The sequence below is a fragment of the Styela clava genome, chromosome 8, assembly GCF_964204865.1.
Source record: "Styela clava chromosome 8, kaStyClav1.hap1.2, whole genome shotgun sequence".
NCBI classification, from domain to species: domain Eukaryota; kingdom Metazoa; phylum Chordata; class Ascidiacea; order Stolidobranchia; family Styelidae; genus Styela; species Styela clava.
This window is the reverse complement of record NC_135257.1, coordinates 21,152,556-21,175,408: the sequence shown is the minus strand read 5'-3', so window position 1 is coordinate 21,175,408 and position 22,853 is coordinate 21,152,556. Positions and strand designations below refer to the sequence as shown.

The window sequence follows — 22,853 nt, the reverse complement described above, 5'->3', positions numbered from 1 at the left end:
TCAAATCATCAACACCTAATCTGGTGCACATGTGACGAGGTGGCCGAGTGGTTAAGGCGATGGACTGCTAATCCATTGTGCTCTGCACGCGTGGGTTCGAATCCCATCCTCGTCGTCCTGGGGATGTAGCTCAGTGGTAGAGCGCATGCTTCGCATGTGTGAGGCCCCGGGTTCAATCCCCGGCATCTCCATTTGAGAATTAATATGTTTTTCGAAATAAAATCGTGTTAGCATTGCTGAAATATGTCGAGAGAAAACTCTGAAGTAATTGAAATTCAAATCAGATTGTAATTACCAACAATTAGAGACATTTTAGGATCTGACGAAGGAACCAAAAAGTTCACTAATCAGATAAAAGTTCGCTAATTCATTGTGCTCTGCACGTGTGGGTTCGAATCACATTCTCGTCGTGGTGCTAGAATGCCTATTCGATAACTTATTTTCTTATCTTTGATTTGAAATCATTATAGCTCAGTAAAAACACAGTAATTGCTACTATCCGTATAGTGTATAAGAAATTTTATTCTTTCGTTTAGCGAGGCTAAGTCATAAGTATTTATCGATTCACTGCGTTTCAGTCATAAACTGCGACTTACATTATAGACAAAGGTCGATATTCACCGTTATAGGCAAGACAATGATTCGAGATCTCAGCTATATAAAGCGTTCGCATGCTGCCACGTATTGTGAATGAGCGTTACAGCAGACCATTGATTGGGATGCGAAATGGATTAGGTGTTTTGTAAACAATAAACAACAATTATCTAGCTAATCTCGTAATCAGTAACGAATACAAGATTGGGCTATTTAATGTATTCGTTTGAGCTAGGCGCAATAGGTATCAATCCGTCCCAAGCCATCAATAAGTCTTCAAAAACAAAACGGTATGATATTTCCAAAATCAGGCAGCTTCAATAAAAATATCCGATAATCGTTTGGGCATGTTTTATCTAATCTTTGCTCAATGTTGTAATCCTGCTAAATAAAATCTCAAATAACGTTGTCGGCAGGATTCGAACCTGCGCGGGCAACGCCCAACAGATTTCGAGCCTGTCGCCTTAACCACTCGGCCACGACAACGGTGACCGGAGACTGAATTCAAATCAAATTGAAATCACCAACAAATAGACATATCAGGATCTGACGAAGCAGCAAAAAAGTTCAATTTTCTCTGCTCACGTCGGTTACTATTCAAACATTGATTACATTCCACGAGATGATTTCGGTATAATTGGAATTAGGTCAAGATTCAAACCATCAACACCTAATCTGGCGCACATGTGACGAGGTGGCCGAGTGGTTAAGGCGATGGACTGCTAATCCATTGTGCTCTGCACGCGTGGGTTCGAATCCCATCCTCGTCGTCCTGGGGATGTAGCTCAGTGGTAGAGCGCACACTTTGCATGTGCGAGGCCCCGGGTTCAATCTCCGGAATCTTCATTTGAGAGTTGATAATTTTTTCAAAATAAAATCGTGTTAGCATTGCTAAAATATGTCGAGAGAAAACTCTGAAGTAATTGAAATTCAAATCAGATTGTAATTACCAACAATTAGACATTTTAGGATCTGACGAAGGAACCAAAAAGTTCACTAATCTGATAAAAGTTCGCTAATTCATTGTGCTCTGCACACGTGGGTTCGAATCCCATTCTCGTCGTGGTGCTAGAATGCCTATCCGATAACTTATTCTCTTATCTTTGATTTGAAATCATTATAGCTCAGTAAAATCACAGTAATTGCTACTATACGTATAGTGTATAAGAAATTTTATTCCTTCGTTTAGCGAGGCTACGTCATAAGGATTTATCGATTGACTACGTTTTAGTCATAAACTGCCACTTACATTATAGACAAAGGTCGATATTCACCGTTATAGGCAAGACAATGATTCGAGATCTCAGCTATATAAAGCGTTCGCATGCTGCCACGTATTGTGAATGAGCGTTACAGCAGACCATTGATTGGGATGAGAAATGGATTAAGTGTTTTGTAAACAATAAACAACAATTATCTATCTAATCTCGTAATCAGTAACGAATACAAGATTGGGCTATTTAATGTATTCGTTTGAGCTAGGCGCAATAGTTATCAATCCGTCCCAAGCCATCAATAAGTCTTCAAAAACAAAACGGTATGATATTTCCAAAATCAGGCAGCTTCAATAAAAATATCCGATAATCGTTTGGGCAAGTTTTATCTAATCTTTGCTCAATGTTGTAATCCTGCTAAATGAAATCTCAAATAACGTTGTCGGCAGGATTCGAACCTGCGCGGACAACGCCAAACAGATTTCGAGTCTGTCGCCTTAACCACTCGGCCACGACAACGGTGACCGGAGACTAAATTCAAATCAAATTGAATCCACCAACAAATAGACATCTCAGGATCTGGCGAAGCAGCAAAAAAGTTCAATTTTCTCTGCTCACGTCGGTTACTATTCAAACTTTGATTACATTCCACGAGATGATTTCGGTATAATCGAAATTAGGTCAAGATTCAAATCATCAACATCTAATCTGGTGCACATGTGACGAGGTGGCCGAGTGGTTAAGGTGATGGACTGCTAATCCATTGTGCTCTGATCGCGTGGGTTCGAATCCCATCCTCGTCGTCCTGGGGATGTAGCTCAGTGGTAGAGCGCACGCTTTGCATGTGTGAGGCCCCGGGTTCAATCCCCGGCATCTCCATTTGAGAGTTGATAATTTTTTCGAAATAAAATCGTGTTAGCATTGCTGAAATAAGTCGAGAGAAAACACTGAAGTAATTGAAATTCAAATCAGATTGTAATTACCAACAATTAGACATTGCAGGATCTGACGAAGGAACCAAAAAGATCACTAATCTGATAAAAGTTCGCTAATTCATTGTGCTCTGCACACGTGGGTTCGAATCACATTCTCGTCGTTGTGCTAGAATGCCTATCCGATAACTTATTCTCTTATCTTTGATTTGAAATCATTATAGCTCAGTAAAATCACAGTAATTGCTAATATCTTTGTATAGTGTTTAAGAAATTTTATTCTTTCGTTTAGCGAGGCTAAGTCATAAGGATTTATCGATTGACTACGTTTTAGTCATAAACTGCCACTTACATTATAGACAAAGGTCGATATTCACCGTTATAGGCAAGACAATGATTCGAGATTTCAGCTATATAAAGCGTTCGCATGCTGCCACGTATTATGAATGAGCGTTACAGCAGACCATTGATTGGGATGAGAAATGGATTAAGTGTTTTGTAAACAATAAACAACAATTATCTAGCTAATCTCGTAATCAGTAACGAATACAAGATTGGGCAGGCAGCTTCAATAAAAATATCCGATAATCGTTTGGGCAAGTTTTATCTAATCTTTGCTCAATGTTGTAATCCTGCTAAATGAAATCTCAAATAACGTTGTCGGCAGGATTCGAACCTGCGCGGGCAACGCCCAACAGATTTCGAGTCTGTCGCCTTAACCACTCGGCCACGACAACGGTGACCGGAGACTAAATTCAAATCAAATTGAAATCACCAACAAATAGACATCTCAGGATCTGGCGAAGCAGCAAAAAAGTTCAATTTTCTCTGTTCACGTCGGTTACTATTCAAACTTTGATTACATTCCACGAGATGATTTCGGTATAATCGAAATTAGGTCAAGATTCAAACTATCAACACCTAATCTGGTGCACATGTGACGAGGTGGCGGAGTGGTTAAGGCGATGGACTGCTAATCCATTGTGCTCTGATCGCGTGGGTTCGAATCCCATCCTCGTCGTCCTGGGGATGTAGCTCAGTGGTAGAGCGCACGCTTTGCATGTGTGAGGCCCCGGGTTCAATCCCCGGCATCTCCATTTGAGATTTGATATTTTTTTCGAAATAAAATCGTGTTAGCATTGCTGAAATATGTCGAGAGAAAACACTGAAGTAATTGAAATTCAAATCAGATTGTAATTACCAACAATTAGACATTTTAGGATCTGACGAAGGAACCAAAAAGTTCACTAATCTGATAAAAGTTCGCTAATTCATTGTGCTCTGCACACGTGGGTTCGAATCACATTCTCGTCGTGGTGCTAGAATGCCTATCCGATAACTTATTCTCTTATCTTTGATTTGAAATCATTATAGCTCAGTAAAAACACAGTAATTGCTACTATCCGTATAGTGTATATGAAATTTTATTTTTTCGTTTAGCGAGGCTAAGTCATAAGGCTTTATCGATTGACGGCGTTTCAGTCATAAACTGCCATTTACATTATAGACAAAGGTCGATATTCACCGTTATAGGCAAGACAATGATTCGAGATCTCAGCTATATAAAGCGTTCGCATGCTGCCACATATTGTGAATGAGCGTTACAGCAGACCATTGATTGGGATGCGAAATGGATTAGGTGTTTTGTAAACAATGAACAACAATTATCTAGCTACTCTCGTAATCGGTAACGAATACAAGATTGGGCTTTTTATTGTATTTGTTTGAGCTAGGCGCAATTGGTCTCAATCCGTTCCAAGCCATCAATGTGCCTCCAAAACAAAACGGTATAATAATTCCAAAACCAGACAGCTCCAATAAAAATATCTGACAATCGTTTGGGCAAGTTTTATCTAATCTTTGCTCGATTTTGTTAATCCTGCTAAATTAAATCTCAAATAACGTTTTCGGCAGGATTCGAACCTGCGCGGGCTACGCCCAACAGATTTTGAGTCTGTCGCCTTAACCACTCGGCCACGACAACGGTGACCGGAGACTGAATTCAAATCAAATTGAAATCACCAACAATTAGACATATCAGAATCTGGCGAAGCAGCAAAAAAGTTCAATTTTCTCTGCTCGCGTCGGTTACTGTTCAAACTTTGATTACATTCCACGAGATGATTTCGGTATAATCGAAATTAGGTCAAGATTCAAATCATCAACACCTAATCTGGTGCACATGTGACGAGGTGGCCGAGTGGTTAAGGCGATGGACTGCTAATCCATTGTGCTCTGCACGCGTGGGTTCGAATCCCATCCTCGTCGTCCTGGGGATGTAGCTCAGTGGTAGAGCGCATGCTTCGCATGTGTGAGGCCCCGGGTTTAATCCCCGGCATCTCCATTTGAGAATTAATATGTTTTTCGAAATAAAATCGTGTTAGCATTGCTGAAATATGTCGAGAGAAAACTCTGAAATAATTGAAATTCAAATCAGATTGTAATTACCAACAATTAGAGACATTTTAGGATCTGACGAAGGAACCAAAAAGTTCACTAATCTGATAAAAGTTCGCTAATTCATTGTGCTCTGCACGTGTGGGTTCGAATCACATTCTCGTCGTGGTGCTAGAATGCCTATTCGATAACTTATTTTCTTATCTTTGATTTGAAATCATTATAGCTCAGTAAAAACACAGTAATTGCTACTATCCGTATAGTGTATAAGAAATTTTATTCTTTCGCTTAGCGAGGCTAAGTCATAAGTATTTATCGATTGACTGCGTTTCAGTCATAAACTGCGACTTACATTATAGACAAAGGTCGATATTCACCGTTATAGGCAAGACAATGATTCGAGATCTCAGCTATATAAAGCGTTCGCATGCTGCCACGTATTGTGAATGAGCGTTACAGCAGACCATTGATTGGGATGCGAAATGGATTAGGTGTTTTGTAAACAATAAACAACAATTATCTAGCTAATCTCGTAATCAGTAACGAATACAAGATTGGGCTATTTAATGTATTCGTTTGAGCTAGGCGCAATAGGTATCAATCCGTCCCAAGCCATCAATAAGTCTTCAAAAACAAAACGGTATGATATTTCCAAAATCAGGCAGCTTCAATAAAAATATCCGATAATCGTTTGGGCATGTTTTATCTAATCTTTGCTCAATGTTGTAATCCTGCTAAATGAAATCTCAATTAACGTTGTCGGCAGGATTCGAACCTGCGCGGGCAACGCCCAACAGATTTCGAGCCTGTCGCCTTAACCACTCGGCCACGACAACGGTGACCGGAGACTAAATTCAAATCAAATTGAAATCACCAACAAATAGACATATCAGGATCTGGCGAAGCAGCAAAAAAGTTCAATTTTCTCTGCTCGCGTCGGTTACTGTTCAAACTTTGATTACATTCCACGAGATGATTTCGGTATAATCGAAATTAGGTCAAGATTCAAATCATCAACACCTAATCTGGTGCACATGTGACGAGGTGGCCGAGTGGTTAAGGCGATGGACTGCTAATCCTAAACCTTACTATCTGTTAGTTGTGGTAGAGCGTTGGTTAAAGCGCCTGTCTGTCAAACAGTATGGATTACGCGAAAGCAGGCAGTGCAACAACAGGGAGAGAAGCAACAACCCGGGACTATTCTGCGGCTGTCGCATCGAACCCACCAGTAGAAACATCACCAGGAGAAGCAAGACCAAGAACGGTTTTCCTCAAAACGGACACGGAATTCACCTTCGCCTCAATAATGGAATTACTGAAAAACAATGAAAAAACTAAGGAATATACAAACGAAATTAAGGGGTTATATGAGACCCGCAAGGGCCAATGGATTTTAACGTTTGCACCTACGGACGGTCCAAATAACAGCTGCAGGGAAAGTTTCCTGGAAGCTACACAAGGACAAATTAAAACAGCAGAAGCACAAATCGCTGTACAAATGCCGAGCGATGCACCCGTAAGGATTTCAGTGAAGGATATACCTCACGAAATATCCTATGACAAAGCCGTTCATACGATCAACCAGCTGGGTTGTGGGACAGTAAAGAGTGCTATTAAGAATTGGCACAGAGGGACTGATGTATATAACGGCTACATAGCTTTCATAATAGAGGGTTTTAAAAAGGAACGATTACCAGACTATGTAGTGTTCAAAGGCCTCAAATGTAAAACATATCTTCCGAAAGAACTATACGTTCCAAAATGTGGAAGATGTCTACAATCTGGACACACATTCATAGACTGTAATAACGAGCCTGTCTGCAGATATTGTAGACAGGCTGGACATTTACAAAAGGACTGCCAAACAAAAGCTAGAGACTTTCCAGCCATAGGAAATTACACAAAAACCTGGACTTTTCCCAAACAAAGGAGGACGCAACCGATAATTCCTACAAATTCACCTAGCAAAACAAAACAAAACAATGGAAACACCAAGCAAAACCGACCGGTAATTACACCTAATCAGGTTAATTGCCAATCAACCGAAGAAATTACACCTACCAAGAACAAACAGGAAACAACGCAAGGTGGCAAGGATAAATCCATCTCCGAATTTTCTCCGTCGGCCTCTGAACTACGTGAAATAAGTGACTGGTCGGAATGTGAAGATGTCGGAAACACAACAAGTCCGAGTCAAACCCCCCAAAAAGACGCGCAACTTGGAGAATCGCCCAAAGACGCACAACCTGGAAATACCCATCAAACACCTAAACAACCGGAACCGAGCAGAAAACTGAAACAAACTTCGACCATCGGCAATACGCCTTTCCACCCTCCACCGAAAGGGAAGGCCTATGTTAAAGTCATGGTCCATAAATATGAAGCGCACGACACAACAACGTCTTTATTTAGCGACGTTCCGGATGAAATTCTCTCTGCCCCAGCAGTTCTAGGAAATAACGAACACATAGTAGATCTGACGGACGCAAACCTGGACAACTCCGACCTGAACAATAAAAGAAATAGAGAATCGTCATCGGAATCATCCTTTTCGGCTATAACAGAAACAAAATTGACTGGAAAAAATAAAAAAGGAAAGCGTAAGTGAATGAAACTTTTAAAATTTTCAGAAACTGCTTCTTATACGTCTACTGACGTACAAACTTATAAACTATAATTCGGGATATTATTTGCTTATACCATAAATAGTAGCATACACCTTTTTACTAGGTATATATGGCTAAGGTGAAGATTGTTTCCATGAACGTAAATGGTCTACAACACCATAGATATGAATTGGACAAATTTATAGAAACGGATAAGCCGAATGTCCTTTGTATACAAGAGGCCCATAAGGTCGACAAGGCCCTCATGACCCAGTGGGCGAATGATAAAAAATATAATATATATTATAATACTCTGGATAGGAATGAAGGTTTCCATACCTCTTACAGGCAAGGCACGTTGATAATGGTTAAAGTTTGTGATACCCTATTGCCACCAACTTACACCACACATATCACACATCGGTGCGATAGTATAGAAATAGAAATGGACAAGCGGATCATCAAGATATTCAATGTTTACGCCCCGGCGAAAAACGGCCCTCATAAAACGGAGTTCTACCAAAATCTCGCCAACATTCTAAGTAATTACTGCGAATCAAATTACTTAATAATAGTCGGAGATTTCAATGCCGTCCTGGACATTCGTGACGTCACAAATGCCAACAACTTCAAAATGCGACCCCCTGAGAAAATCTTCCGAAAATTCGTCCTACAGAACAATATATTCGATACCTACCGTGCAAAATATTCAAACAAACAAATCTATACCTTCCACTTCAAATCGCAGGGACGGAGAATAGACCGGATATATAACTCGGCCAATGTAAATAGCATCATTTCGGACATAACCCATATACCCAACACTGTTTCGGATCACATACTATGCCCACAAATTACACTAGAACAAACCAAAAAGGTTCGATGGGGCAAAGGAACGTGGCGCAATAACACCGCGCTATATAAGGACCCCACGTATATCACCATCATCCAAAATACATATAAAGACGCACTCACGGATATCGAAAACTTTGATTACTTGTCGGACTGGTGGGACTATGTGAAAAAGAGGGTTAAAAAACAAACCATTGCCTACTCGAAATTCCGGACACGTGACCACAATAATAGCTTAATGCAAATTCGAAAAAGATTTGATATACTAATCAATGAGGGGAAAGCGGAAAACATGATCGAAATCAAAAGGCTAAAATCGCAGATCGAGATAATTCAAGATGAACGAAACAAAAGGGACATACTAATGGCAAAAATGAAAAACCTTGAAGAAGGGGAAAGGCCCACCAAAACCTTTTATGAAAAAATCCGGCGCAGATCTAGGCAAACAACAATAGAAGAGCTGGTGACAAATGACCAAAATGTACAGACAAATCCCGGGGAGATCATATCAATAGTAGAAAGTTTCTATAAGAACCTATGGGGCAAAGAGAATATAACGCAAGAACAATACCAAAATCGTTATCTAAACTTAATGGGCTCTTCTAAAATTGCAGATGAGGATAATATTATACTAGAAAGCTATATCTCACAAGAAGAGGTATATAGGGCAATAAAATTTATGGGAAACGATAAATCCCCAGGATTTGATGGTCTATCCAAAGAATTCTACCTGACCTTCTGGAACTCTATTAAAAAGCAATTTACTCAACTTATGAATAACATATTATATTTCGGCCAAATACCAAAATCTGCTACCATAGCGAAAGTTAAATTAGTATACAAGAAGGGAGACAAAACAAATTTAAAAAATTGGAGGCCAATCACAACGCTCAATGCAGATTATAAAATCCTATCAAGAATCCTTGTTAAACGATTAGAACCAGTACTAAACAAAATCATAAGTCCATCCCAGAAATGCGCACTCAAGCAAAGATGTATGGAAGATGTTCATTATAATATAGACGCTATAATTAGACACTGCAAAATGAAAAATATCCCCGGATCACTAATAATAATAGACAATCTTAAAGCTTTTGATAGAGTGAATCATGACTTCTTATTTAAAATTTTACATCAAATTGGACTTGGAAATAGAATCTCAAAAGCAATTAAAAGCATGTATTACGGAATTAAAAGTCAGGTAGATGTAAACGGTAGACTCACGCAGGAAATCGATATAGGGCAAGGAATTAGGCAAGGATGCCCGTTAAGTATGCTTCTCTACGCCATCAATATAGAGCCCCTAGCAAGATCGGTACAATTAAATGCCAATATACATGGTATCCAACTGGGGAGATACGAGCATAAACTCGATCAGTTTGCTGATGATATCACGTTCGCAGTTAGAGATCAATTATCTATTACAGAAATCTTTCACGAGCTAGACAATTTCCATTTAGCAACAGGACAAAAAATAAATAAAGATAAGACCGAAATTCTCTGTATTACAAAAGAATCGCATAATTTAGTGAACAATTCGCCACATGGGAACTACATAAAACGAAACACCATAATACTTGGAATACAATTTGGAAATATGGACTTAAACAATATGTGGCAGGTAATCGAAAATAAGATGATACGAACCCTAAATTACGTTAAGCTGCGAAACCTCACCTGGTATGGTAAACTGATATCAATCAACTCCATGATTATGTCTGTCATAATCTTCCATACGAGAGTAAAGAGAATCCCGAAAACGTATATAAAGAAAATCGAGAGTGCGCTGTTTAAGTTCCTCTGGCACCCGCAAAAGATAGAGGCCATTAGCAGAAAATCGCTACAAAGAATGTGGAACGATGGTGGGATCAATATGATTGATGTTGATGCAAAAATAAAGGCATGTGCAGTGGAAAAAATGAGATACATCGTGGGTAACGAACCCCTAACTCAATTTTGGCAAATAGAGGCATTATACTCTTTGGGATCCAGAGTCAAGCAAATCAACAAGGATAGATACACCAACTCAATGCCCCACAGCAATACTATTCCAGAGCAATGGGCATACATCCTCGACATCTATAAAGAATTGAATTTCTCGCAATCCACCTGGGAGGTTGCAAGACATAAAGACCTGTACATGAAATTGAAGAACAACAGAACAGCCAAAGAAAAACAACAGCTGCTGAATGTGAATTGGGAAGAAGCTCACCTATTTAACCATGATTATAAAAATAAGTTTACTAACGCGGAACGAATAATCTCGTATCGCATTATAAGAGAGGGGTACATATTCGGCGATCGCTTGAGGGGAATGTCCCTCAGGTATGATGCTCTCGGAAACTTAAAAATATTAGGCTGCAAATTTTGCAAAGGGCCTGTAGACAATACAGGACATATAATTATAAACTGTAAATCAACGAGGAAATATGCGGTAAAACTTTTAAAAATTCTTAACAGCGTACTAAGCAACTCCATCAAAATAACTCTAAAGGAAATATTCTACAATAGTTACAGGGGGCATAACCGAATAGTAGTCACCAAATGTTATGTAATATGGAAAAAGAACTTAATTGGCACCAAAATAAGACTGGATATCCAAAATAAATATTTGACCCCTATGGACGATGATATAATTTCAAAAACAATATCTCACTTTACGCAATTTTTAAACACAATGGAGAACACTTTTACTAACCTTAATTTTCTCGGAATAGTAAATAACTGGAAGGAGATCCTAAATGGATATTCAGCTACATAACGCAATCCACCATAAACAAAAGCATATCTGCCCAAGTGGACTCTGCAATTTTATCCATTTTTTATGTCGGAAATACCATCACATATTAAGCGGACGTGATGAATCGGAAGCTTCACGGTGGATGTCATGCTGTGTGCGTGTTAAGCGTCACGCAGTATGTACGGAAGCCGGGGGGCGGAAGTTGAGCTATGCTATGCATGGTGCAGACGGAAGCCCTGGGCGAAAGTTATGCTGTGACATACAGTGTATACCGAACCCCGGGGTGGAAGTTTGTGCTGTGCAATGGCGCGGCAGATACTGAAGCCTCCATAAGTTTATGACTGCTGCTTATGCAGTGGCATGCTTATGAAGCGTTATACCGATATGACACGGATATGACGTGGCATTAGACACTGATCTGTGCCTTGGAAAATTCTGATCCGCAAAATAAAAAAAAAAAAAAAAAAAAAAAAAAAAAAAAAAATAATCCATTGTGCTCTGCACGCGTGGGTTCGAATCCCATCCTCGTCGTCCTGGGGATGTAGCTCAGTGGTAGAGCGCATGCTTCGCATGTGTGAGGCCCCGGGTTCAATCCCCGGCATCTCCATTTGAGAATTAATATGTTTTTCGAAATAAAATCGTGTTAGCATTGCTGAAATATGTCGAGAGAAAACTCTGAAGTAATTGCAATTCAAATCAGATTGTAATTACCAACAATTAGACATTGCAGGATCTGACGAAGGAACCAAAAAGATCACTAATCTGATAAAAGTTCGCTAATTCATTGTGCTCTGCACACGTGGGTTCGAATCACATTTTCGTCGTGGTGCTAGAATGCCTATCCGATAACTTATTCTCTTATCTTTGATTTGAAATCATTATAGCTCAGTAAAATCACAGTAATTGCTAATATCTTTGTATAGTGTTTAAGAAATTTTATTCTTTCGTTTAGCGAGGCTAAGTCATAAGGATTTATCGATTGACTACGTTTTAGTCATAAACTGCCACTTACATTATAGACAAAGGTCGATATTCACCGTTATAGGCAAGACAATGATTCGAGATTTCAGCTATATAAAGCGTTCGCATGCTGCCACGTATTATGAATGAGCGTTACAGCAGACCATTGATTGGGATGAGAAATGGATTAAGTGTTTTGTAAACAATAAACAACAATTATCTAGCTAATCTCGTAATCAGTAACGAATACAAGATTGGGCAGGCAGCTTCAATAAAAATATCCGATAATCGTTTGGGCAAGTTTTATCTAATCTTTGCTCAATGTTGTAATCCTGCTAAATGAAATCTCAAATAACGTTGTCGGCAGGATTCGAACCTGCGCGGGCAACGCCCAACAGATTTCGAGTCTGTCGCCTTAACCACTCGGCCACGACAACGGTGACCGGAGACTAAATTCAAATCAAATTGAAATCACCAACAAATAGACATCTCAGGATCTGGCGAAGCAGCAAAAAAGTTCAATTTTCTCTGATCACGTCGGTTACTATTCAAACTTTGATTACATTCTACGAGATGATTTCGGTATAATCGAAATTAGGTCAAGATTCAAACTATCAACACCTAATCTGGTGCACATGTGACGAGGTGGCGGAGTGGTTAAGGCGATGGACTGCTAATCCATTGTGCTCTGATCGCGTGGGTTCGAATCCCATCCTCGTCGTCCTGGGGATGTAGCTCAGTGGTAGAGCGCACGCTTTGCATGTGTGAGGCCCCGGGTTCAATCCCCGGCATCTCCATTTGAGATTTGATAATTTTTTCGAAATAAAATCGTGTTAGCATTGCTGAAATATGTCGAGAGAAAACACTGAAGTAATTGAAATTCAAATCAGATTGTAATTACCAACAATTAGACATTTTAGGATCTGACGAAGGAACCAAAAAGTTCACTAATCTGATAAAAGTTCGCTAATTCATTGTGCTCTGCACACGTGGGTTCGAATCACATTCTCGTCGTGGTGCTAGCATGCCTATCCGATAACTTATTCTCTTATCTTTGATTTGAAATCATTATAGCTCAGTAAAAACACAGTAATTGCTACTATCCGTATAGTGTATATGAAATTTTATTTTTTCGTTTAGCGAGGCTAAGTCATAAGGCTTTATCGATTGACGGCGTTTCAGTCATAAACTGCCATTTACATTATAGACAAAGGTCGATATTCACCGTTATAGGCAAGACAATGATTCGAGATCTCAGCTATATAAAGCGTTCGCATGCTGCCACATATTGTGAATGAGCGTTACAGCAGACCATTGATTGGGATGCGAAATGGATTAGGTGTTTTGTAAACAATGAACAACAATTATCTAGCTACTCTCGTAATCGGTAACGAATACAAGATTGGGCTTTTTATTGTATTTGTTTGAGCTAGGCGCAATTGGTCTCAATCCGTTCCAAGCCATCAATGTGCCTCCAAAACAAAACGGTATAATAATTCCAAAACCAGGCAGCTCCAATAAAAATATCTGACAATCGTTTGGGCAAGTTTTATCTAATCTTTGCTCGATGTTGTTAATCCTGCTAAATTAAATCTCAAATAACGTTTTCGGCAGGATTCGAACCTGCGCGGGCAACGCCCAACAGATTTTGAGTCTGTCGCCTTAACCACTCGGCCACGACAACGGTGACCGGAGACTGAATTCAAATCAAATTGAAATCACCAACAATTAGACATATCAGGATCTGGCGAAGCAGCAAAAAAGTTCAATTTTCTCTGCTCGCGTCGGTTACTGTTCAAACTTTGATTACATTCCACGAGATGATTTCGGTATAATCGAAATTAGGTCAAGATTCAAATCATCAACACCTAATCTGGTGCACATGTGACGAGGTGGCCGAGTGGTTAAGGCGATGGACTGCTAATCCATTGTGCTCTGCACGCGTGGGTTCGAATCCCATCCTCGTCGTCCTGGGGATGTAGCTCAGTGGTAGAGCGCATGCTTCGCATGTGTGAGGCCCCGGGTTCAATCCCCGGCATCTCCATTTGAGAATTTAATATGTTTTTCGAAATAAAATCGTGTTAGCATTGCTGAAATATGTCGAGAGAAAACTCTGAAGTAATTGAAATTCAAATCAGATTGTAATTACCAACAATTAGAGACATTTTAGGATCTGACGAAGGAACCAAAAAGTTCACTAATCAGATAAAAGTTCGCTAATTCATTGTGCTCTGCACGTGTGGGTTCGAATCACATTCTCGTCGTGGTGCTAGAATGCCTATTCGATAACTTATTTTCTTATCTTTGATTTGAAATCATTATAGCTCAGTAAAAACACAGTAATTGCTACAATCCGTATAGTGTATAAGAAATTTTATTCTTTCGTTTAGCGAGGCTAAGTCATAAGTATTTATCGATTGACTGCGTTTCAGTCATAAACTGCGACTTACATTATAGACAAAGGTCGATATTCACCGTTATAGGCAAGACAATGATTCGAGATCTCAGCTATATAAAGCGTTCGCATGCTGCCACGTATTGTGAATGAGCGTTACAGCAGACCATTGATTGGGATGCGAAATGGATTAGGTGTTTTGTAAACAATAAACAACAATTATCTAGCTAATCTCGTAATCAGTAACGAATACAAGATTGGGCTATTTAATGTATTCGTTTGAGCTAGGCGCAATAGGTATCAATCCGTCCCAAGCCATCAATAAGTCTTCAAAAACAAAACGGTATGATATTTCCAAAATCAGGCAGCTTCAATAAAAACATCCGATAATCGTTTGGGCATGTTTTATCTAATCTTTGCTCAATGTTGTAATCCTGCTAAATGAAATCTCAAATAACGTTGTCGGCATGATTCGAACCTGCGCGGGCAACGCCCAACAGATTTCGAGTCTGTCGCCTTAACCACTCGGCCACGACAACGGTGACCGGAGACTAAATTCAAATCAAATTGAAATCACCAACAAATAGACATCTCAGGATCTGGCGAAGCAGCAAAAAAGTTCAATTTTCTCTGCTCACGTCGGTTACTATTCAAACTTTGATTACATCCCACGAGATGATTTCGGTATAATCGAAATTAGGTCAAGATTCAAGCCATCAACACCTAATCTGGTGCACATGTGACGAGGTGGCCGAGTGGTTAAGGCGATGGACTGCTAATCCATTGTGCTCTGCACGCGTGGGTTCGAATCCCATCCTCGTCGTCCTGGGGATATAGCTCAGTGGTAGAGCGCACGCTTCGCATGTGTGAGGCCCCGGGTTCAATCCCCGGCATCTCCATTTGAGAGTTGATAATTTTTTCGAAATAAAATCGTGTTAGCATTGCTGAAATATGTCGAGAGAAAACTCTGAAGTAATTGAAATTCAAATCAGATTGTAATTACCAACAATTAAACATAGCAGGATCTGACGAAGGAACCAAAAAGTTCACTAATCTGATAAAAGTTCGCTAATTCAATGTGCTCTGCACACGTGGGTTCGAATCACATTCTCGTCGTGGTGCTAGAATGCCTATCCGATAACTTATTCTCTTATCTTTGATTTGAAATCATTATAGCTCAGTAAAATCACAGTAATTGCTACTATATTTGTATAGTGTATAAGAAATTTTATTCCTTCGTTTAGCGAGGCTAAGTCATAAGGATTTATCGATTGACTACGTTTTAGTCATAAACTGCCACTTACATTATAGACAAAGGTCGATATTCACCGTTATAGGCAAGACAATGATTCGAGATCTCAGCTATATAAAGCGTTTGCATGCTGCCACGTATTGTGAATGAGCGTTACAGCAGACCATTGATTGGGATAAGAAATGGATTAAGTGTTTTGTAAACAATAAACAACAATTATCTAGCTAATCTCGTAATCAGTAACGAATACAAGATTGGGCTATTTAATGTATTCGTTTGATCTAGGCGCAATAGGTATCAATCCGTCCCAAGCCATCAATAAGTCTTCAAAAACAAAACGGTATGATATTTCCAAAATCAGGTAGCTTCAATAAAAATATCCGATAATCGTTTGGGCAAGTTTTATCTAATCTTTGCTCAATGTTGTAATCCTGCTAAATGAAATCTCAAATAACGTTGTCGGCAAGATTCGAACCTGCGCGGGCAACGCCCAACAGATTTCGAGTTTGTCGCCTTAACCACTCGGCCACGACAACGATGACCGGAGACTTAATTCAAATCAAATTGAAATCACCAACAAATAGACATCTCAGGATCTGGCGAAGCAGCAAAAAAGTTCAATTTTCTCTGCTCACGTCGGTTACTATTCAAACTTTGATTACATTCCACGAGATGATTTCGGTATAATCGAAATTAGGTCAAGAATCAAACTATCAACACCTAATCTGGTGCACATGTGACGAGGTGGCCGAGTGGTTAAGGCGATGGACTGCTGGTCCATTGTGCTCTGATCGCGTGGGTTCGAATCCCATCCTCGTCGACCTGGGGATGTAGCTCAGTGGTAGAGCGCACGCTTTGCATGTGTGAGGCCCCGGGTTCAATCCCCGGCATCTCCATTTGAGAGTTGATAATTTTTTCGAAATAAAATCCTGTTAGCATTGCTGAAATAAGTCGAGAGAAAACACTGAAATAATTGAAATTCAAATCAGATTGTAATTACCAACAATTAGACATTGCAGGATCTGACGAAGGAACCAAAAAGTTCACTAATCTGATAAAAGTTCGCTAATTCATTGTGCTCTGCACACGTGGGTTCGAATCACATTCTCGTCGTGATGCTAGAATGCCTATTCGATAACTTATTCTCTTATCTTTGATTTGAAATCATTATAGCTCAGTAAAATCACAGTAATTGCTACTATCTTTGTATAGTGTATAAGAAATTTTATTCTTTCGTTTAGCGAGGCTAAGTCATAAGGATTTATCGATTGACTACGTTTTAGTCATAAACTGCCACTTACATTATAGACAAAGGTCGATATTGACCGTTTTAGGCAAGACAATGATTCGAGATCTCAGCTATATAAAGCGTTCGCATGCTGCCACGTATTGTGAATGAGCGTTACAGCAGACCATTGATTGGGATGCGAAATGGATTAGGTGTTTTGTAAACAATAAACAACAATTATCTAGCTAATCTCGTAATCAGTAACGAATACAAGATTGGGCTATTTAATGTATTCGTTTGAGCTAGGCGCAATAGGTATCAATCCGTCCCAAGCCATCAATAAGTCTTCAAAAACAAAACGGTATGATATTTCCAAAATCAGGCAGCTCCAATAAAAATATCCGATAATCGTTTGGGCAAGTTTTATCTAATCTTTGCTCAATGTTGTAATCCTGCTAAATGAAATCTCAAATAACGTTGTCGGCAGGATTCGAACCTGCGCGGGCACCGCCCAACAGATTTCGAGTCTGTCGCCTTAACCACTCGGCCACGACAACGGCGACCGGAGACTAAATTCAAATCAAATTGAAATCACCAACAAATAGACATCTCAGGATCTGGCGAAGCAGCAAAAAAGTTCAATTTTCTCTGTTCACGTCGGTTACTATTCAAACTTTGATTACATTCCACGAGATGATTTCGGTATAATCGAAATTAGGTCAAGATTCAAACCATCAACACCTAATCTGGTGCACATGTGACGAGGTGGCCGAGTGGTTAAGGCGATGGACTGCTAATCCATTGTGCTCTGATTGCGTGGGTTCGAATCCCATCCTCGTCGTCCTGGGGATGTAGCTCAGTGGTAGAGCGCACGCTTTGCATGTGTGAGGCCCCGGGTTCAATCCCCGGCATCTCCATTTGAGAGTTGATAATTTTTTCAAAATAAAATCGTGTTAGCATTGCTGAAATATGTCGAGAGAAAACCCTGAAGTAATTGAAATTCAAATCAGATTGTAATTACCAACAATTAGACATTTTAGGATCTGACGAAGGAACCAAAAAGTTCACTAATCTGATAAAAGTTCGCTAATTCATTGTGCTCTGCAGACGTGGGTTCGAATCACATTCTCGTCGTGGTGCTAGAATGCCTATCCGATAACTTATTCTCTTATCTTTGATTTGAAATCATTATAGCTCAGTAAAAACACATCAATTGCTACTATCCGTATAGTGTATATGAAATTTTATTTTTTCGTTTAGCGAGGCTAAGTCATAAGGCTTTATCGATTGACGGCGTTTCAGTCATAAAGTGCCACTTACATTATAGACAAAGGTCGATATTCACCGTTATAGGCAAGACAATGATTCGAGATCTCAGCTATATAAAGCGTTCGCATGCTGCCACGTATTGTGAATGAGCGTTACAGCAGACCATTGATTGGGATGAGAAATGGATTATGTTTTTTGTAAACGACAAACAACAATTATCTAGCTAATCTCGTAATCGGTAACGAATACAAGATTGGGCTTTTTATTGTATTTGTTTGAGCTAGGCGCAATTGGTCTCAATCCGTTCCAAGCCATCAATGTGCCTCCAAAACAAAACGGTATAATAATTTCAAAACCAGGCAGCTCCAATAAAAGTATCTGACAGTCGTTTGGGCAAGTTTTATCTAATCTTTGCTCGATGTTGTTAATCCTGCTAAATGAAATCTCAAATAACGTTGTCGGCAGGATTCGAACCTGCGCGGGCAACGCCCAACAGATTTCGAGCCTGTCGCCTTAACCACTCGGCCACGACAACGGTGACCGGAGACTGAATTCAAATCAAATTGAAATCACCAACAATTAGACATCTCAGGATCTGGCGAAGCAGCAAAAAAGTTCAATTTTCTCTGCTCGCGTCGGTTACTATTCAAACTTTGATTACATTCCATGAGATGATTTCGGTATAATCGAAATTAGGTCAAGATTCAAATCATCAACACCTAATCTGGTGCACATGTGACGAGGTGGCCGAGTGGTTAAGGCGATGGACTGCTAATCCATTGTGCTCTGCACGCGTGGCTTCGAATCCCATCCTCGTCGTCCTGGGGATGTAGCTCAGTGGTAGAGCGCATGCTTCGCATGTGTGAGGCCCCGGGTTAAATCCCCGGCATCTCCATTTGAGAATTAATAATTTTTTCGAAATAAAATCGTGTTAGAATTGCTGAAATATGTCGAGAGAAAACTCTGAAGTAATTGAAATTCAAATCAGATTGTAATTACCAACAATTAGACATTTTAGGATCTGACGAAGGAACCAAAAAGTTCACTAATCAGATAAAAGTTTGCTAATTCATTGTGCTCTGCACGCGTGGGTTCGAATCACATTCTCGTCGTGGTGCTAGAATGCCTATTCGATAACTTATTCTCTTATCTTTGATTTGAAATCATTATAGCTCAGTAAAAACACAGTAATTGCAACTATCCGTATAGTGTATACGAAATTTTATTCTTTCGTTTAGCGAGGCTAAGTCGTAAGTATTTATCGATTGACTGCGTTTCAGTCATAAACTGCGACTTACATTATAGACAAAGGTCGATATTCACCGTTATAGGCAAGACAATTATTCGAGATCTCAGCTATATAAAGCGTTCGCATGCTGCCACGTATTGTGAATGAGCGTTACAGCAGACCATTGATTGGGATGAGAAATGGATTAAGTGTTTTGTAAACAATAAACAACAATTATCTAGCTAATCTCGTAATCAGTAACGAATACAAGATTGGGCTATTTATTGTATTCGTTTCAGCTAGGCGCAATAGGTATCAATCCGTCCCAAGCCATCAATATTTCTTCAAAAACAAAACGGTAATATAATTCCAAAACCAGGCAGCTCCAATAAAAATATCTAATAATCGTTTGGGCAAGTTTCATCTAATCTTTGCTCGATGTTGTTAATCCTGCTAAATGAAATCTCAAATAGCGTTGTCGGCAGGATTCGAACTTGCGCGGGCAACGCCCAACAGATTTCGAGTCTGTCGCCTTAACCACTCGGCCACGACAACGGTGACCGGAGGCTGAATTCAAATCAAATTGAAATCACCAACAATTAGACATCTCAGGATCTGGCGAAGCAGCAAAAAAGTTCAATTTTCTCTGCTCACGTCGGTTACTATTCAAACTTTGATTACATTCCACGAGATGATTTCGGTATAATCGAAATTAGGTCAAGATTCAAATCATCAACACCTAATCTGGTGCACATGTGACGAGGTGGCCGAGTGGTTAAGGCGATGGACTGCTAATCCATTGTGCTCTGATTGCGTGGGTTCGAATCCCATCCTCGTCGTCCTGGGGATGTAGCTCAGTGGTAGAGCGCACGCTTTGCATGTGTGAGGCCCCGGGTTCAATCTCCGGCATCTCCATTTGAGAGTTGATAATTTTTTCAAAATAAAATCGTGTTAGCATTGCTGAAATATGTCGAGAGAAAACCCTGAAGTAATTGAAATTCAAATCAGATTGTAATTACCAACAATTAGACATTTTAGGATCTGACGAAGGAACCAAAAAGTTCACTAATCTGATAAAAGTTCGCTAATTCATTGTGCTCTGCAGACGTGGGTTCGAATCACATTCTCGTCGTGGTGCTAGAATGCCTATCCGATAACTTATTCTCTTATCTTTGATTTGAAATCATTATAGCTCAATAAAAACACATCAATTGCTACTATCCGTATAGTGTATATGAAATTTTATTTTTTCGTTTAGCGAGGCTAAGTCATAAGGCTTTATCGATTGACGGCGTTTCAGTCATAAAGTGCCACTTACATTATAGAAAAAGGTCGATATTCACCGTTATAGGCAAGACAATGATTCGAGATCTTAGCTATATAAAGCGTTCGCATGCTGCCACGTATTGTGAATGAGCGTTACAGCAGACCATTGATTGGGATGAGAAATGGATTATGTTTTTTGTAAACGACAAACAACAATTATCTAGCTAATCTCGTAATCGGTAACGAATACAAGATTGGGCTTTTTATTGTATTTGTTTGAGCTAGGCGCAATTGGTCTCAATCCGTTCCAAGCCATCAATGTGCCTCCAAAACAAAACGGTATAATAATTTCAAAACCAGGCAGCTCCAATAAAAATATCTGACAGTCGTTTGGGCAAGTTTTATCTAATCTTTGCTCGATGTTGTTAATCCTGCTAAATGAAATCTCAAATAACGTTGTCGGCAGGATTCGAACCTGCGCGGGCAACGCCCAACAGATTTCGAGCCTGTCGCCTTAACCACTCGGCCACGACAACGGTGACCGGGGACTGAATTCAAATCAAATTGAAATCACCAACAATTAGACATCTCAGGATCTGGCGAAGCAGCAAAAAAGTTCAATTTTCTCTGCTCGCGTCGGTTACTATTCAAACTTTGATTACATTCCATGAGATGATTTCGGTATAATCGAAATTAGGTCAAGATTCAAATCATCAACACCTAATCTGGTGCACATGTGACGAGGTGGCCGAGTGGTTAAGGCGATGGACTGCTAATCCATTGTGCTCTGCACGCGTGGCTTCGAATCCCATCCTCGTCGTCCTGGGGATGTAGCTCAGTGGTAGAGCGCATGCTTCGCATGTGTGAGGCCCCGGGTTAAATCCCCGGCATCTCCATTTGAGAATTAATAATTTTTTCGAAATAAAATCGTGTTAGAATTGCTGAAATATGTCGAGAGAAAACTCTGAAGTAATTGAAATTCAAATCAGATTGTAATTACCAACAATTAGACATTTTAGGATCTGACGAAGGAACCAAAAAGTTCACTAATCAGATAAAAGTTTGCTAATTCATTGTGCTCTGCACGCGTGGGTTCGAATCACATTCTCGTCGTGGTGCTAGAATGCCTATTCGATAACTTATTCTCTTATCTTTGATTTGAAATCATTATAGCTCAGTAAAAACACAGTAATTGCAACTATCCGTATAGTGTATACGAAATTTTATTCTTTCGTTTAGCGAGGCTAAGTCGTAAGTATTTATCGATTGACTGCGTTTCAGTCATAAACTGCGACTTACATTATAGACAAAGGTCGATATTCACCGTTATAGGCAAGACAATTATTCGAGATCTCAGCTATATAAAGCGTTCGCATGCTGCCACGTATTGTGAATGAGCGTTACAGCAGACCATTGATTGGGATGAGAAATGGATTAAGTGTTTTGTAAACAATAAACAACAATTATCTAGCTAATCTCGTAATCAGTAACGAATACAAGATTGGGCTATTTATTGTATTCGTTTCAGCTAGGCGCAATAGGTATCAATCCGTCCCAAGCCATCAATATTTCTTCAAAAACAAAACGGTAATATAATTCCAAAACCAGGCAGCTCCAATAAAAATATCTAATAATCGTTTGGGCAAGTTTCATCTAATCTTTGCTCGATGTTGTTAATCCTGCTAAATGAAATCTCAAATAGCGTTGTCGGCAGGATTCGAACTTGCGCGGGCAACGCCCAACAGATTTCGAGTCTGTCGCCTTAACCACTCGGCCACGACAACGGTGACCAGAGGCTGAATTCAAATCAAATTGAAATCACCAACAATTAGACATCTCAGGATCTGGCGAAGCAGCAAAAAAGTTCAATTTTCTCTGCTCACGTCGGTTACTATTCAAACTTTGATTACATTCCACGAG

At 39.7% G+C, this 22,853-nt stretch overlaps 40 non-coding genes across 40 annotated transcripts; 26 read left to right on the top strand and 14 right to left on the bottom strand.

Annotated features, from left to right (window-relative positions):
• The first annotated feature begins 33 nt into the window (after positions 1–33).
• Trnas-gcu (transfer RNA serine (anticodon GCU)) lies at positions 34–115 on the top strand. Its single transcript has one exon. It is a non-coding gene; the product is annotated as a tRNA-Ser (tRNA).
• Positions 116–119: 4 nt separating this feature from the next.
• Positions 120–191, top strand: Trnaa-cgc (transfer RNA alanine (anticodon CGC)). Its single transcript has one exon. It is a non-coding gene; the product is annotated as a tRNA-Ala (tRNA).
• Positions 192–998: 807 nt separating this feature from the next.
• On the bottom strand, positions 999–1,080 carry Trnas-cga (transfer RNA serine (anticodon CGA)). Its single transcript has one exon. It is a non-coding gene; the product is annotated as a tRNA-Ser (tRNA).
• A 202-nt stretch (positions 1,081–1,282) lies between these two features.
• On the top strand, positions 1,283–1,364 carry Trnas-gcu (transfer RNA serine (anticodon GCU)). The gene has a single exon. It is a non-coding gene; the product is annotated as a tRNA-Ser (tRNA).
• Positions 1,365–2,245: 881 nt separating this feature from the next.
• Trnas-cga (transfer RNA serine (anticodon CGA)) lies at positions 2,246–2,327 on the bottom strand. Its single transcript has one exon. It is a non-coding gene; the product is annotated as a tRNA-Ser (tRNA).
• A 202-nt stretch (positions 2,328–2,529) lies between these two features.
• Trnas-gcu (transfer RNA serine (anticodon GCU)) lies at positions 2,530–2,611 on the top strand. The gene has a single exon. It is a non-coding gene; the product is annotated as a tRNA-Ser (tRNA).
• Positions 2,612–2,615: 4 nt separating this feature from the next.
• Trnaa-ugc (transfer RNA alanine (anticodon UGC)) lies at positions 2,616–2,687 on the top strand. The gene has a single exon. It is a non-coding gene; the product is annotated as a tRNA-Ala (tRNA).
• A 708-nt stretch (positions 2,688–3,395) lies between these two features.
• Trnas-cga (transfer RNA serine (anticodon CGA)) lies at positions 3,396–3,477 on the bottom strand. Its single transcript has one exon. It is a non-coding gene; the product is annotated as a tRNA-Ser (tRNA).
• Positions 3,478–3,679: 202 nt separating this feature from the next.
• Positions 3,680–3,761, top strand: Trnas-gcu (transfer RNA serine (anticodon GCU)). The gene has a single exon. It is a non-coding gene; the product is annotated as a tRNA-Ser (tRNA).
• A 4-nt stretch (positions 3,762–3,765) lies between these two features.
• Positions 3,766–3,837, top strand: Trnaa-ugc (transfer RNA alanine (anticodon UGC)). Its single transcript has one exon. It is a non-coding gene; the product is annotated as a tRNA-Ala (tRNA).
• Positions 3,838–4,642: 805 nt separating this feature from the next.
• Trnal-caa (transfer RNA leucine (anticodon CAA)) lies at positions 4,643–4,724 on the bottom strand. Its single transcript has one exon. It is a non-coding gene; the product is annotated as a tRNA-Leu (tRNA).
• Positions 4,725–4,926: 202 nt separating this feature from the next.
• Positions 4,927–5,008, top strand: Trnas-gcu (transfer RNA serine (anticodon GCU)). The gene has a single exon. It is a non-coding gene; the product is annotated as a tRNA-Ser (tRNA).
• A 4-nt stretch (positions 5,009–5,012) lies between these two features.
• Trnaa-cgc (transfer RNA alanine (anticodon CGC)) lies at positions 5,013–5,084 on the top strand. Its single transcript has one exon. It is a non-coding gene; the product is annotated as a tRNA-Ala (tRNA).
• An 807-nt stretch (positions 5,085–5,891) lies between these two features.
• Trnas-cga (transfer RNA serine (anticodon CGA)) lies at positions 5,892–5,973 on the bottom strand. The gene has a single exon. It is a non-coding gene; the product is annotated as a tRNA-Ser (tRNA).
• Positions 5,974–11,870: 5,897 nt separating this feature from the next.
• Trnaa-cgc (transfer RNA alanine (anticodon CGC)) lies at positions 11,871–11,942 on the top strand. The gene has a single exon. It is a non-coding gene; the product is annotated as a tRNA-Ala (tRNA).
• A 708-nt stretch (positions 11,943–12,650) lies between these two features.
• Positions 12,651–12,732, bottom strand: Trnas-cga (transfer RNA serine (anticodon CGA)). Its single transcript has one exon. It is a non-coding gene; the product is annotated as a tRNA-Ser (tRNA).
• A 202-nt stretch (positions 12,733–12,934) lies between these two features.
• On the top strand, positions 12,935–13,016 carry Trnas-gcu (transfer RNA serine (anticodon GCU)). The gene has a single exon. It is a non-coding gene; the product is annotated as a tRNA-Ser (tRNA).
• A 4-nt stretch (positions 13,017–13,020) lies between these two features.
• Trnaa-ugc (transfer RNA alanine (anticodon UGC)) lies at positions 13,021–13,092 on the top strand. The gene has a single exon. It is a non-coding gene; the product is annotated as a tRNA-Ala (tRNA).
• An 805-nt stretch (positions 13,093–13,897) lies between these two features.
• Trnal-caa (transfer RNA leucine (anticodon CAA)) lies at positions 13,898–13,979 on the bottom strand. The gene has a single exon. It is a non-coding gene; the product is annotated as a tRNA-Leu (tRNA).
• Positions 13,980–14,181: 202 nt separating this feature from the next.
• On the top strand, positions 14,182–14,263 carry Trnas-gcu (transfer RNA serine (anticodon GCU)). Its single transcript has one exon. It is a non-coding gene; the product is annotated as a tRNA-Ser (tRNA).
• Positions 14,264–14,267: 4 nt separating this feature from the next.
• On the top strand, positions 14,268–14,339 carry Trnaa-cgc (transfer RNA alanine (anticodon CGC)). The gene has a single exon. It is a non-coding gene; the product is annotated as a tRNA-Ala (tRNA).
• An 808-nt stretch (positions 14,340–15,147) lies between these two features.
• On the bottom strand, positions 15,148–15,229 carry Trnas-cga (transfer RNA serine (anticodon CGA)). Its single transcript has one exon. It is a non-coding gene; the product is annotated as a tRNA-Ser (tRNA).
• Positions 15,230–15,431: 202 nt separating this feature from the next.
• Trnas-gcu (transfer RNA serine (anticodon GCU)) lies at positions 15,432–15,513 on the top strand. Its single transcript has one exon. It is a non-coding gene; the product is annotated as a tRNA-Ser (tRNA).
• Positions 15,514–15,517: 4 nt separating this feature from the next.
• Positions 15,518–15,589, top strand: Trnaa-cgc (transfer RNA alanine (anticodon CGC)). The gene has a single exon. It is a non-coding gene; the product is annotated as a tRNA-Ala (tRNA).
• An 807-nt stretch (positions 15,590–16,396) lies between these two features.
• On the bottom strand, positions 16,397–16,478 carry Trnas-cga (transfer RNA serine (anticodon CGA)). The gene has a single exon. It is a non-coding gene; the product is annotated as a tRNA-Ser (tRNA).
• Positions 16,479–16,680: 202 nt separating this feature from the next.
• On the top strand, positions 16,681–16,762 carry Trnas-gcu (transfer RNA serine (anticodon GCU)). Its single transcript has one exon. It is a non-coding gene; the product is annotated as a tRNA-Ser (tRNA).
• A 4-nt stretch (positions 16,763–16,766) lies between these two features.
• Positions 16,767–16,838, top strand: Trnaa-ugc (transfer RNA alanine (anticodon UGC)). The gene has a single exon. It is a non-coding gene; the product is annotated as a tRNA-Ala (tRNA).
• Positions 16,839–17,645: 807 nt separating this feature from the next.
• Trnas-cga (transfer RNA serine (anticodon CGA)) lies at positions 17,646–17,727 on the bottom strand. The gene has a single exon. It is a non-coding gene; the product is annotated as a tRNA-Ser (tRNA).
• Positions 17,728–17,929: 202 nt separating this feature from the next.
• On the top strand, positions 17,930–18,011 carry Trnas-gcu (transfer RNA serine (anticodon GCU)). Its single transcript has one exon. It is a non-coding gene; the product is annotated as a tRNA-Ser (tRNA).
• A 4-nt stretch (positions 18,012–18,015) lies between these two features.
• On the top strand, positions 18,016–18,087 carry Trnaa-ugc (transfer RNA alanine (anticodon UGC)). Its single transcript has one exon. It is a non-coding gene; the product is annotated as a tRNA-Ala (tRNA).
• An 805-nt stretch (positions 18,088–18,892) lies between these two features.
• On the bottom strand, positions 18,893–18,974 carry Trnas-cga (transfer RNA serine (anticodon CGA)). Its single transcript has one exon. It is a non-coding gene; the product is annotated as a tRNA-Ser (tRNA).
• A 202-nt stretch (positions 18,975–19,176) lies between these two features.
• Trnas-gcu (transfer RNA serine (anticodon GCU)) lies at positions 19,177–19,258 on the top strand. Its single transcript has one exon. It is a non-coding gene; the product is annotated as a tRNA-Ser (tRNA).
• A 4-nt stretch (positions 19,259–19,262) lies between these two features.
• Positions 19,263–19,334, top strand: Trnaa-cgc (transfer RNA alanine (anticodon CGC)). Its single transcript has one exon. It is a non-coding gene; the product is annotated as a tRNA-Ala (tRNA).
• Positions 19,335–20,140: 806 nt separating this feature from the next.
• Trnas-cga (transfer RNA serine (anticodon CGA)) lies at positions 20,141–20,222 on the bottom strand. The gene has a single exon. It is a non-coding gene; the product is annotated as a tRNA-Ser (tRNA).
• A 202-nt stretch (positions 20,223–20,424) lies between these two features.
• Positions 20,425–20,506, top strand: Trnas-gcu (transfer RNA serine (anticodon GCU)). The gene has a single exon. It is a non-coding gene; the product is annotated as a tRNA-Ser (tRNA).
• A 4-nt stretch (positions 20,507–20,510) lies between these two features.
• On the top strand, positions 20,511–20,582 carry Trnaa-ugc (transfer RNA alanine (anticodon UGC)). The gene has a single exon. It is a non-coding gene; the product is annotated as a tRNA-Ala (tRNA).
• An 805-nt stretch (positions 20,583–21,387) lies between these two features.
• On the bottom strand, positions 21,388–21,469 carry Trnas-cga (transfer RNA serine (anticodon CGA)). Its single transcript has one exon. It is a non-coding gene; the product is annotated as a tRNA-Ser (tRNA).
• A 202-nt stretch (positions 21,470–21,671) lies between these two features.
• On the top strand, positions 21,672–21,753 carry Trnas-gcu (transfer RNA serine (anticodon GCU)). The gene has a single exon. It is a non-coding gene; the product is annotated as a tRNA-Ser (tRNA).
• Positions 21,754–21,757: 4 nt separating this feature from the next.
• On the top strand, positions 21,758–21,829 carry Trnaa-cgc (transfer RNA alanine (anticodon CGC)). The gene has a single exon. It is a non-coding gene; the product is annotated as a tRNA-Ala (tRNA).
• Positions 21,830–22,635: 806 nt separating this feature from the next.
• On the bottom strand, positions 22,636–22,717 carry Trnas-cga (transfer RNA serine (anticodon CGA)). The gene has a single exon. It is a non-coding gene; the product is annotated as a tRNA-Ser (tRNA).
• Between the last annotated feature and the right edge of the window lie 136 nt (positions 22,718–22,853).